The sequence below is a fragment of the Bos taurus genome, chromosome 15, assembly GCF_002263795.3.
Source record: "Bos taurus isolate L1 Dominette 01449 registration number 42190680 breed Hereford chromosome 15, ARS-UCD2.0, whole genome shotgun sequence".
Lineage (NCBI taxonomy): Eukaryota > Metazoa > Chordata > Mammalia > Artiodactyla > Bovidae > Bos > Bos taurus.
This window is the reverse complement of record NC_037342.1, coordinates 15,392,642-15,406,657: the sequence shown is the minus strand read 5'-3', so window position 1 is coordinate 15,406,657 and position 14,016 is coordinate 15,392,642. Positions and strand designations below refer to the sequence as shown.

At 41.0% G+C, this 14,016-nt stretch overlaps 1 long non-coding RNA gene across 1 annotated transcript; it reads left to right on the top strand.

Annotated features, from left to right (window-relative positions):
• Positions 1-8,082: 8,082 nt before the first annotated feature.
• LOC132342305 (uncharacterized) lies at positions 8,083-13,386 on the top strand. The gene is made up of 2 exons (XR_009490625.1): positions 8,083-8,407; positions 13,042-13,386. It is a non-coding gene; the product is annotated as an uncharacterized lncRNA (long non-coding RNA).
• The last annotated feature ends 630 nt before the right edge of the window (positions 13,387-14,016 follow it).

Genomic DNA, 14,016 nt, shown 5'->3' with positions numbered 1-14,016 from the left:
GAAGAAACAGCCGTGTAACAGACTTACCATAGAGCTTGGTATTGTTTTTGCAGGATAGAAAATTATCGGACACTCCTTTGTATCTGGGGCAGACAAAGCAGGAGGCAGGATCTGGGGTATGTAGGACCTTGTAGCTTATGTCAAGTATTTGAGTTTGTTTAACTTGAAATGAGAAGTCATTGGAAGTTTAAAACAGCACTTGACATGATACCATTTCTCCATTTAAATAATCACCTTCATTGTTCTGTGGACCATGTTAGGGGCAGGAAAATGTAGTTGTGAGTGTATGAATGCTCAGTCATGTCCAACTCTTTGCCACTCTGTGGGTTGGAGTCTTCCAGGATTTTCTGTCCATGGGATTTTCCAAGCAAGAATACTGGAGCAGGTCTCCTGCATTGGCATGTGGATGCTTTACCACTGAGACACCTGGGAAGTCCAGAATGTAGTTAGAACATCTAAATAGTACAGGTGGTAGTTGATGTTTACTCAGTTAGGCCCTAATTACGAAAACGTACAGAAGTGGTCAGAATCATTCCTGGAAATTGAAAATGGTAGTTTGGATGCAGAAGGAAACATTTCAGAGATACAAACCACAGCTCTCTTCCCTCCCACTCTGCCCCAGAGAATTTCAGTAAGACTTTGGAATTTGAAGCACCATATAAAACTAAAGGGGAGTCATGAAAAAGTAAGGCTTGTTTGAAACTCTGAGGAGTAGCAAAAGCCCATAGGGCTTCCTCAGTGGCTCAGTGGTAAAGAATAAGCCTGCAATGCAGGAGACGCGGGTTTGATTCCCAGAGGAGGGCATGGTGACCCACTCTAGTATTCTTGCCTGGAGAATCCCATGGACAGAGAAGCCTGGTGGGCTATAGTCCACGGGGTTGCAAAGAGTTGGGCATGACTGAAGTGACTGAGCACGCATGCACAAAAGCCCATGTTTCATTCTTATCAACATGCAGCTAGGCAACTTTGTGGTTGCTTGTTCTGTGAAAGTTGAGAGAGTGAATTCATGGACCCGGGCACAGTGAAGGATGGTAGTAAGATGCTTGGCTGACAAGATGATTAAGGCTTGTTTTGAGATGGTGGAACCACAGGATGGATGCAGACTGGGATTACTTGGAAGACAGCAGCCCTAGAAAGCAGCAGGACCAGAGTAGATCTTTATGAGCAGGGAGTAAACTTTGATGTGATAAGTAACTGCAGTATTGAGGGATTTTGGTCCTTTAATGTAGGAAAGTTTTGGATACAGTACTGCAGAGTAATAAGGGATTCTGAAAAGTCTCTATGAGCCTGGTTCATATTGCTATTTTAAACTTTAGAAGCTGAAATTCTCTTGCTATATTTCAGGAATATTATGATCTCTTCCCCTGTAGATGCATATCCTGGAAAACCTAAGCTAACAAAATTGGGAGTTTTGAAGGAAAAGAAACAAAAGCGATTTTCAGAAAATATTGCTCCCGTTGTACTCCTTATGTTTTTCACTCTCATACTTAAAAGACAATTTTCCTTGCCCAATGAAGACAAGAAATATAAAAAATACAGTTTAGCTTTACCAATATACTGGTTCCTAAATTAGTCTTCCTGACCTAAGTAGGCATTTCTCCAAAGAAGACATACAAATGGCCAATAGGCAAAAGAAAAGATGCTCGACATTTCTGTTTATTAGAGAAATGCAAATCAAAACTACAATGAGATCACTTCACGCCTGTCAGAATGGCCATCATCAAAATATCTACAAATAATAAAAGCTGGAGAGAGTGTAACCCTCTTACACATTTGGTGGGAATGTAAAGTGCTTCAGCCACTATGGAGAACAGTATGGAAGTTCCTTAAAAAAACAAGACTAGAACTACCATATGATCCAGCAATCACACTCTTAAACATACATCCAGAAAAGAGAAAAACTAATTGGAAAAGATGCATGCCCCCCAGTGTTTATAGTAGCACTATTTACAATAGCCAAGATAGGGCTTCCCTCATGGCTCAGCTGGTAAAGAATCTGCCTGCAATGCGGGAGACCTGGGTTCGATCCCTAGGTTGGGAAGATCCCCTGGAGGAGGGCATGGCAACCCACTCCAGTATTCAGGCCTGGAAAATTTCCATGGACAGAGGAACCTTTCAGGCTGCAGTCGTGGGGTTGCAAAGAGTCTGACACAACTGAGCGACTAAGCACAGAAGACAGGGAAACAATCCAGTTCCCATCAACAGATGAAAGGTTAAAGAAGTAGTGTGTGTATAGACACATATATACACACAATGGGATATTACTCAGCCACAAAAGAATGAAGTATTGTCACTTGCAATAACATGGATGGACCTCGAGAATATCATATTAAGTGAACACACAGAGAAAGACAAATATATCACATGTGTAATATAAAAACAATACAAGTGAATCTATATACAAAACAGAAAACAAACTTGTCGCTAGTAAAGTGGAAAAGAAGCAGGAGAGGGATGGATTAGGGGTACGGGGTCAAAGATACACACAACTGTACATAAAATAGATAAGCAACAAGGATTTGCTGCATAGTACCTGGAACTGTACTGCAGAATCCGCCTGCAATGCAGGACACTCAGAGCTGTGCGTTCGACCCCTGGATTGGGAAGATGCCTTGGAGAAAGGCATGGCAACCCCCTCCAGTATTCTTGCCTGGAGAATCCCATGGACAGAGGAGCCTGACAGGCTACAGTCCATAGGGTCACAAAAAGTTGGGCACGACTGAAGCAACTGAGCACTCACACACAGGGAACAATATTCAATATCTTGAAATAACATGAAGACAAATAATCTGAAAAAAACATGTATAACATTCACTTTGCTGTACATGTGAGTCTAACACAACATTGCACATCAACCATTACATTTAAATTAAAAAAATTAATCTTGAAAGGATCAGGAGCTGGGAGTGGTAATGAATGGGACTCATCAAGTGATTCTATTCAAAATTCTGTTTTACTTCATGTGGATGGACACATTCAATTTGGACACTCTCAATCTGGACTGCTCTTCTCAGGACAAGATGCCCATAGCCAGCTGTTTCTCCATGTCCAAGAGGTTTTTGCTAAACTTAATCTTGGAAAAACAAGACCACTGAAAATGAAATTATATACAAGCAAGAATAGAGCCACCTTTGTTCTTATTGCCATGATCTTTTAGGCTCCTTTCCATTCCTGCAGAAGGCAATGACCCCACTCTAGTACTCTTGCCTGGAAAATCCCATGGACAGAGGAGCCTGGTGGGCTGCGGTCCATGGGGTCGTGAAGAGTCGGACACAGCTGAGCGACTTCCCTTTCACTTTTCACTTTCATGCATTGGAGAAGGAAATGGCAACCCACTCCAATGTTCTTGCCTGGAGAATCCCAGGGACGGGGAAGCCTGGTGGGCTGCTGTCTATGGGGGTCGCACAGAGTCAGACACGGCTGAAGTGACTCAGCAGCAGCAGCAGCAGCAGCCACTTCTGAGAAATAACCACGAATTCAGTGTATATTTATCAGATGTTTAACAGATGTCTAGGACATCAAAAGCAGTATGTTTCACATGGTTTTGTCAATGTATCCTCACCATCACCTCTTTAAACTGTCAGTGTTGCAGGGACTTCTCCGGTTGTTCAGGGGTTAAGAATCTGCCTTGTAATGCAGGGAACACGGGATCAGTCCCTGGTCTGGGAAGATCCCACATGCCACCGGGCAACTAAGCCCATGCGCCCCAACTGCTGAAACCTGCCCATTGAGAAGCCTGCACGGGGCAGTGAAGATTAGCAACTAGAGAAAGCCCATGCGGCAATGAAGACCCCGTGCAGCCAAAAATACTAAACAAATATTTTTAAAAGTCAATATTACAGTTACAAGGCCTAAATTATTATATATAGATCCTAGTCAGTTCAATAGAGTCAACTAGATTGGTTTAATTTTTTAAATTTTATTCACGGTGCTGCTGATAGACAGGATGATAATTTCTAAAGCTTTGTGAATTCAGACAATGCTTTTTACACAACAGCTTTGTACCTAGGATTACTGGTTTGTATTCATGCTCATCTTGAACTTTCTAGGAAAAGCCAGATTACCCTCCAGTTTCCATCACTGTTGGCAGTACAGGAGGGTTCTGGTTTCTCCATCTCTTGACCCACATTCTACACTGTCAGACCTAATCTAAATGGGCAACGGATAGCATTTCATTGCTTTCCCCTGACTACTAGAGATACTGCACACCTTGTGTTGATTGGCCATCTGGATTTCCTCTGTTGTGAACGACCATGGCTCTGCCCAATTTTTTCTTGGTTTGACTATATTTTGTTGTTGCTATGTAAGACATATGTGATATTTAGGATACTAATTCACTGTCAGTTTCATGTATGATGAAAAACTTCTAGAATGTAATTTCTTTTAATTTTTTTACGTCGTTTTGTCAGGGTTCTTCAGATTAGTAAAACTGATATGAGATGCATACAGCTCTTATTAGAGGAATGTGTTTACCCAGTACGAGACATCCGCTGATCTGTCAGATGGATCATCTGCAACAGGCCGTACCAGGAATATGACCTGGGTCTGGGTTCAAAAGCTTGGGGACCAGGAGTGCCCATGTCAAGTGCCCCACAGCAGGTAAATGGATGTGTCTGCTCAGCAGAGAGAGCAAACTTGCCTTTCTTCTGCTCTGTTCTATTCAGGCTCTCTGTGGTTCTATTCAGGCTCTCTGTGGTTTCAGGCTCTCATGGTCCCATCTGTTGGTGAAGGCAATCTTTACTCAGTCTACTGCTGCAAATGGTAACCTCTTCCTGGGACAGCCAGGTGGACACAGCAGAAATGATGCTTTACCAGCAATCTGGGCATCTGGGTTGACGTCCTTTAGGATTGACTGGTTTGATCTCTTTGCTGTCCAAAGGGACTCTCAGGAGTCTTCTCCAGCACCACAATTTGAAAGCATCAATTCTTTGGTGCTCAGCCTTGTTTATGGCCCAACTCTCACATCTGTACATGACTACTGGAAAAGTCATAGCTTTGACTATATGGACCTTTGTTCACAAAGTAATATCTCTGCTATTTAGTACACTGTCTAGCCCCTACCCTGGTGCTTCCCTGGTAGCTCAGACAGTAAAGAATCTGCCTGCAATATGGAAGACCCAGGTTTGATTCCTGGGTAAGGAAGATCCCCTGAAGAAGGGAATGGCTACCCACTCCAGTATTCTTGCCTGGAGAATTCCACAGACAGAGGAGCCTGACAGGCTACAGTCTATGGGGTCACAAAGAGATGGACAAGACTGAGTGACTAACACTTTCACTTTTTTCTTCTAGATTTGTCAAAGCTTTTCTTCCAAGGAGCAAGTATCTTTTAATTTCATGGCTGCAGTCACCATCTGCAGTGATTTTGAAGCCCAAGAAAATTAAATCTGTCACTGCTTCCATTTTTCCCTCATCTATTTGCCATGAAGTGATGGGACAGGATGCCAAGATCTTAGTTTTTAGAATGTTGAGTTTCAAGTCAGCTTTTTCCCTTTCCCTTTTCATCCTTATCAAGGGGCCCTTTTATTCCTCTTTGCTTTCTTGCATTAGAGTAGTATTATCTACATATCTGAGGTTGTTGATACATCTCCCAGCAATCTGGATTCCAGCTTGTGTTGAGTCATCAGGTAAGACTAACTATAAGGTACTCTTCAATTGCTGCTAAACAAATTGCTAATTTCTTTTTTGCTATTTCTTAGGATATTTGCTTGGTTTGACTTTTAACCAAGTTTCTTTGTTCCTGGCAAGATTGGTTTAAAAATCAAAAAGGGACAGAAAAAAGTGTTGACCAATCAGAGCCCTAATCACATAATTACTGTTGATTGCTGCTGATGAAATTATACTGTTTCCCAGGTATAAAGCTAGAGCCATCAGGACATGGGCCTGCATTTGGAGTCCAGTTGCCAGGAGAAGAGTCTCTCTGGGTCCTTGTATAGCTGCAGTTGGAATCAGGATTTTGTTGATAGAAGGTAGGTCCCTTTACTTGTGTTATTTGTGCTTCTGAGGGAAGGAGTTATTTTCTTACCACAAGTTTTAAAAAGCAACTTTAGTTATGCACATACACGCACATAGACGGAAAGAGAAAATTATACACTGGGATATTGTTTCCTTGAGTTTTATTTTTAAACAATTTTCCAACTTGTGGAGTTAATTTTCTTCTTAATATTTTCCTAGTAAATTGCAAAGATTTTCAGGAAAAAAAAAAAACACCTGATTTGTTGATCCAATGGGAATAAGAGGGTTTCAAGAACTGGGCAAGGGGTGAGTCAATTGGAAGAGACTTGAAAAGCATGTGGCTTCCCTGGTTCAGAGGGTAAAGAACCCGCCTGCACTGAAGGAGACCTGGGTTCGATCCCTGTGTCAGGAAGATCCCCTGGAGAAGGGAATGGCAACCCACTCCAGTATCCTTGCCTGGAGAATTCCTTGGACAGAGGAGCCTGGAAGGCTACTGTCTATGGTTTTGCAAAGAGTCAGACACAACTGAATTGACTAACACTTTCTGAAAAACATGTGTGATCAAATTAGAGATTGGCTATAAGGGTATTAGAATTAGGGTGGTGCTGATTGAATTGAAATTGGAGTGAGGCATATAGAATTCAGCATGTTTCATTTAAAGGTCGAATCCTTCAAGGAAAACATTTTCTGCGTTGTAGTGTAACATCATTTGGAATTAAGATTTTAGACTAGACGAAAGCAAGAACTTTTTGACTATCTTTTTTTCCTTTGAAGAATAAAGATGGAAAAGATGACATTTTATATCAGAAAGCAACTTTTTCCCTGATAAAATTCGCATCTATTTATGCATTTAAAGTACAAGTATTAAATGCATGTAATTTTTAGATTTCTTCATTGGAATTATGCATTTCTATTATTAAAGGGATTGAAATCTTTTTACTGTTTCACTTTATAATTGATTATTAACTGGAGTATATGATCTATAGATTTTGAATGCTAATCAGTATCTAGAAACTTGGTTGAATTTTTATTTCTAGTAATTTGTCTAACAAAGCAAATTACTGATTAGATTTTAATTAGAATGTTTCAAATGTGTACCCATTAAGGATAATGCTAGTTAGGAATGTATAAATTTGTGTTCTGTACTGTTTTGCCTGCTTTTGTTGACATAGGCACTCTTTCTGTTCATGGTAGATTTTTGCTGCATCCCCTAGTTTACCATAATACGATTTGCGATTTGCTTGTACTTTTCTGTTTATTCTTCACCTTCATGGTTTTACACTTTTAATGGTCTATGAATTGCTTTTTGGTTTCAGTCATCTATTTCTATTGGGTTTATGTTTTCTTTTGCAAATGTTTCAGCTTATATCTTTGTTTTCTTTTCCCTCATTTCTTTCAGGTTAAACCATCCAATTTCTTGAATTGAGGGTTTAACTCATTTATTTTCAGACTTGCTTAATTTCCTTTTAGTTCAGTTAGATATTTCTCTTTTATTGTCTTATGATTTGCCCTAATTCATTACTTTTAATTTTCAGCTTTATTACTCTATAATTGACATATAAAATTGTAAAATATCAAGATTTGATTGTGGTGATTTGATATACATTGTGAAAGGATTACCCCCGGCATCTAGTTAACACAATTACCTCATATATTTCCTTTTTGTTTTTTGGCTGAGCCACACAGCCTGTGGGATCTCAGTACTCTGACCCAGGTGTGGGTCTCATCAGTGTCCTCGGGAAGAGGGACCCAGGGAAGCGACTGTCTGGGCCCGGGTTAGGAGGAGCCTCTCATCAGACACGGCGCACGCATCTCTGGAGCTCGAAGCTCAGTTCCCGTTTGCTGACGCCCCTTCGATGGACAGCCCTGCCCTGCTGAGCCCTTGGCTCCAGCATCCTGCTAAAGCTTCCGGATGCTGCTGTGCTCCTGATCTTCAACCCTTGGGTCCCCCTTTGGATCCTGGAAATCCAATGCACCCCGGCCCGTGCCTGCAATCGCTGGAGGGTATTGCGGCCGGTGACCTTTATGGCGCCCCCTTGATTCCTCCCAACGTCAGTGAGACTCTGACCGCGTTCCCCAGAGACGCTGCTAGGACCTGCAGGGCCCCCATAAACCTGGGTGAGGTGGTAAGGTTGGACCACTCTTATGCCTCTAGGAGTCTGGCACCAGCTGCAGAGACCAGAGTCTCCAGCACCCTTGACTGTGATCCCCTGGGGCTAAAGCTGGAGGCACTTGCATCTCTTGAGTCCTGGGACGAGTTCTCCACTAATGGATGGTCTTCAATCTGTGAGCCCATGACTACTGAAGAATTTGCCAAATGTGACTCTCGGGGATTTTTTTTTAACTCTGTGTCTGTCTGCTTAGTTTCTCAGTCCTGTCCATCTCTTTGTGACCTCATGGACTGTAGCCCACCAGGCTCCTCTGTCCATGGAATTCTCCAGGCAAGGATATTGAAGTGAGTTGCTGTTCCTTTCTCCAACGGATCTTCCTGACCCAGGAATTGAACCCAGGTCTCCTGCATTACAGACAGATTCTTTACTGTCTGAACCACCAGGGAAGCCCTTTGTAACTATATTGATATTTGTTAAAGCTGTTATCCCGATGTATATCCACAAAACAAAGGTACAATCCTTAAAATATATTTTTAAATTCAGCATTATCTCCTAAAGGAAAGTGACCTTTCAATAACTCTTTCAGTAACTCAATCCCCTCTTTTGCCTAGTATAACTTCCCTATTTACACTCCCTTCTGCCCACATTTTTTATTTTGTACAGCTTCTTGGTGCTTTCTGCTAGACTGAATGCTGCCAAGTTTGAATTGTATTTTGCATAAGTAAACTCTTCAATTTTTTAATATGCCTCAGTTTATCTTTCAACAATCTAAAGCAGAGTAATCCAGAAAAGTTAAAAGTAAACGAATGAACAAAATTATACCAAGAAAAATACAAACAGAAAGCAGAAGTCATGAATCTTAGTGTCAGAGAAAATAGAATTGAATCTCAAAGGTATATGAAAGGGCTCTAAAGGCTACATCTCACCATAAATGTATAACAGTCATGAATGCCCAGGCAACTTTGATAAAGTTTAAATTATAGAAAATCAAACAAGTTGGAAGAAACATTAAAAATAGAATTTAAATTACTTAATGTGATATTTTGATTTATAATATGAAATATATGTTTGGTCCTCATCTCAGTTTCTGATTGATAGCTCCTAAAACCCTTGGAATTTCCGAAGTAAATAAAGTTACGTTTTATGATTTTGTTACCTTACTGTGGTAGCTATTAAACTGCCCTTAAGTCACTTAAGCATGTTTCCCCTAGCTGGTTGCTAGGGGGACCAACCCTACAATTAGAGGATTGGAATTTTCAGCCCCACCCTAGACTTTCAGGGAGGAGGAGGGGCTGGAAATTGAGCCAATCACCAATGGCCAATCATTTAATCAATCATGCATATGTAATAAAACCTCCATAACCCCCCACCCCCACCAAAAAAGGACAAAGTTTGGGGAGCTGCTGGGTCAGTAAACCCAGCAATTCTCTAAAGAGAACTGGGGACAGTATTGCACCTAGAGAGGGCCTGGAACCCCATTTCACCTTATGTTGTGCAAGAGAGGAAAAAAATGGACAGACTTAGGTGGCTTAGAGGGTAAAGCATCTGCCTGTGATGCAGGTTCCATCCCTGGGTCGGGAAGATCCCCTGGAGAAGGAAATGACAACCCACTCCAATATTCTTGCCTGGAAAATCCCATAAACAGAGCAGCCTGGCGGGCTACAGTCCATGGGGTGGCAAAGAGTCGGACACAACTGAGCGACTTCACTTCAAGGATGTAGAAAACTTCAACAGCATTAACCATAAGGTAGAATTTATGTATCTAGTAATAGAGGACTCCCTTTTGTCAATGCAAAAGGATCAATCACAAAAATTGACAATAAATACATTTAGGTGAATAGAAAACATTAATAAATTCTTAAGTAAGAAAGAAGGTCAAACTCTATCACGCAATAAAACTAGAAATTAACTGTAAAAATCAGGAAATACAGAAGTCTTTCCTGGAAAGTAAAAAATTCTCAACTAAAAGACCTGTAGGTTAGAGGGATATAAACCACAATAGTTAAATTCCCTGGAGACAAGGACACAGGATAAATATTTGTTAGCTGTATAAACGGGCTTCCCTGGTAGCTCAGCTGCTAAAGATTGGGGCTTCCCTGGTAGCCCAGCCAGTAAAGAATCTGCCTGCAACGTGGGACACATGGGTTCAGTCTCTAGGTTGGGAAGATTCCCTGGAGGAGGGCATGGCAACCCACTCCAGTATTCTCGCCTGCAGAATCCCCATGGACAGAGGAGCCTGGTGGGCTACAGTCCATGGGGTTGCAGAGTCACATGGCTGGGCAACTAAGCACAGCTCATAGCAACTATATAAACTCTGGAACCAGACTGCCTGATTTTGAATCCCGGCTTCCCTCTTCCCAGTTTGTTTGACTGACCTTCCTAAATTATTTAACTTCATGCTGAATCAGTTTCCTCACTTGTGAAATGAGATAGTAATAGTACCTGATACGATTCTATGAATCAGTATTTGTAAGTTCTACGAAGGATGCCTGGGACATAATAAGCATGACTGGAATGTTTTTAGATATAAAAATGAATGAAATACATAAGAATATATGAGATTCAATTGAAATAGTAATGGGTAAAATTTACAGGATTAATTTTTTTAATCAATAAAATTAAAAGAATGCAATTCAATTGACTTTGCTCCTGTCTCAAAGTTAGGGAAAAACAAACAGAAAGTAAGTAGCAGGAAGGAATAAATAAATATATATGCAGAAATAAATGAATTAGAAAAATTGTAATATAATATAACTAAATCAACAAAAAGCTCAACTGGATACTTTTTAAGGAAAAATTAATTAACTAAAACAGATTTCAGAAGAGATAGAAAACCTAAGATATAAATTTCCAAGTAAGACATGCAGAAAGATGTCAAAAGGTATGTCTCTTCAATAATCACTAGTATTAGGTAGTTTCATGGGGAAAGTGTGTGAAACCTTTAACCCACAGATCTTTTCAAATTGATTTAGGCATTCAAAAAGAAGAAAAAATTCAAAGTTTTAGAGTAAGCATAATATTGATAGAAAAACCTGACAAATTATGTAATAGTCAAAAGTTATTTGTGAATATTGATGTTAAAGTTTTAAATTAAAACTAGCTGTACTGTGCTTAATTGCTGCAGTCATTTCCAACTCTTTGTGGCCCCATGGACCATAGCCCGCCAGGCTCCTCTGTCCATGGGGATTCTCCAGGCAAGAATAATGGAGTGGGTCTCCATGCCGTCCTCCAGGGGATCTTCCTGACCCAGGGATCGAACCAGCCTCTCCTGCCTTGCAGGCAGATTCTTTACCACTGAGCCACCACCAAAGCTCTAAAATTAGATGAAAGTGAAAGTCACGAAGTAGTGTCTGACTCTTTGTGACCCCATAGATTGTAGCCCACCAGGCTCCTCTGTCCAGGGAATTCTCCAGGCCAGAATACTGGGGTGGGTAGCTTTTCCCTTCTCCAAGGGATCTTCCCAACCCAGCGATTGAACTCAGGTCTCCTGCATTGCAGGTGGATTCTTTACCATCTGAGCTACCAGGTTTTAAATTAAAATTAGCTCAGTTGTGTCCAGCTCTTCGCAACCCAATGGACATTAGCCCACCAAGTTCCTTTGTCCATGGGATTTTTCAGGTAGGAACACTAGAGTGGGTTGCCATTTCCTCCTCCAGGGGATCTTCCTGACCCCACGTTGAACCCACGTCTCCTGTGAGGCCTGCATTGGCAGGCTCATTCTTTACCACTTCAACACCCAAGAAGCCCCTATTTAGAGAATAACAATGATTAAATGTTTATTGCAGGGAAACAATGATGGTTTAAAATAAGGAAACCTGATAATATGACTAATAGATCCAAGAAGGAAAGTTATATGATCGCTTTCATAAATTCAAATGGACATACGACAGAATTCAACAGTTATGTTTAAGACATGGCCCCACTGAATATTTCCTTAAACTGAAAACATTTCCTCTATTTATCTAGTTAAATATTTTATCCCCAAAGCCAGCATTTTGGTTAAGCGGGAAATAATTGAGACATTTCTGCCAGTAATTAGAATTAGAGGTATTAACCAATGCAAAATACTAGAGTTATAAGTGATGGAAAGGAAGAAACAATATTTCCTTTTATTAAAATTGGTATGAAAACCTTGGTTCCTGGAAAACTCAAGAAAGCGGCTATTTACACCTATCTTTTTTTCTCCTTCTCTTGACCCTGCTGCTGCTGCTGCTAAGTCGCTTCAGTCGTGTCCGACTCTGTGCGACCCCAAAGACGGCAGCCTGCCAGGCTCCCCCATCCCCGGGATTCTCCAGGCAAGAACACTGGAGTGGGTTGCCATTTCCTTTCCCAATGTAGGAAAGTGAAAAGTGAGAGTGAAGTCGCTCAGTCGTGCCTGACTCACAGCAACCCCATGGACCGCAGCCCACCAGGCTCCTCCGCCCATGGGATTTTCCAGGCAAGAGTACTGGAGTGGGGTGCCATTGCCTTCTCCACTCTTGACCCTAGCAGGGCTCATTGCTGCCTAGATTTTACTTCTTGGGACTTTTTACCAATGGTGAAGGGCACTTCTTCATGGAAGAGGCAGACATTAATCTTAAATCAGGAGGGTGGGATTGAATCAGAACTTTTTTGTCCATCTAAAATGAGTAAAAATAAAAGGAAAGAAGGGCCAGACATTCAGAAAGTCTCATCTGGGTAAATTGTTGGGCACTGCTGTGTGCAGAAGGGTAGTCAGAGTTGGTTCATGAGGAGGGTTCCTAAAATCAAGATTTCAGAAAAGGTCAGAGGACAAGGGTGACTTAGTTGGAGTGAGGAGGATAATCATTTAAGGAAGGAGAGGAGGTAAAGAAACAGAGGTCACCTTGCTGAACAATGTAAGAACTGTCTATAGAGACCTTTCACATTTTTCTTGCTTATGTCAACCGTCACCCATACATAGTCACTACTTCTACCTTTCCTGGAACTTCCGTTTTATCACTTCTTTCTCTTTTGGCAGGTGATAATGACTCCTACTGACCGGGCAAGATTCTCTCATTGTCCCACCCTCTCTGATCTTGTGTGGTGCACTATGGATATTATATTACTCCACTGAGCACAGACAATATGCCGGGCACCACACCAAGCCTCAAGATCAGCACAATACACAAACTCACTCTATGAAGCAGAAACTACTAATATTCTCTTTAAAGAGATGAAGATATAGAATATAGAAAAATTGAATAAAATACTTAAGGTCTCCATGTAGTAAATGTTGGGCTGAATATTCAAATCCAGATTATTGATTAAGGCTAATTCTGCATTTGAATTATCATCCCTATGGAAATAAACCTCTTTTCAGGAAGGTCTAAGTCTTGATTGATTTTTATATTCCCCATTGAGCCTGTTGTGTTACCTTAAGCATAGTGGTCACTCGATTCATATTTATTTGAATAAATGATTAAGTTAAATCATCTAGCTAACATTTCTTATCTTTTTCTCTCCTTACTAAACATTTTTCTGAGTCCTCACCTTTCAATCTTTCTGTGGCTTTCAATTTTAGGATTAATTCTATTTTGAATTTTAGTGAGAAGTCATGGAAATGGATTAGGATATATCTGATTGAATTAAAATATTTTGGCCTATCAGATCATTCTCTTTTATTTTGAGAATAGCTCCAGTGTGGCTCAGTGGTAAAGAACCTGCCTGCCAAGCAGGAGACTCAGGTCCAATCCCTGGGTCGGGAAGATCCCCTGGAGAAGGAAATGGCATCCCACTCTAGTATTCTTGCCTGGGGAATTCCTTGGACTGGTAGGCTACAGTCCACAGGGTCACCAAGAGTTGGACACGACTTAGTTACTGAGCATGAACGAAACACTACCGAGAAAGCATTTTACGGGACTGGGAGAAAACATTTTATGGAGCTGGGAGTGTCTCATTTGAAATTAGGATTTGAGCTTCGTGGAAGATTTGCTGCCTAATTATATTCTTATTT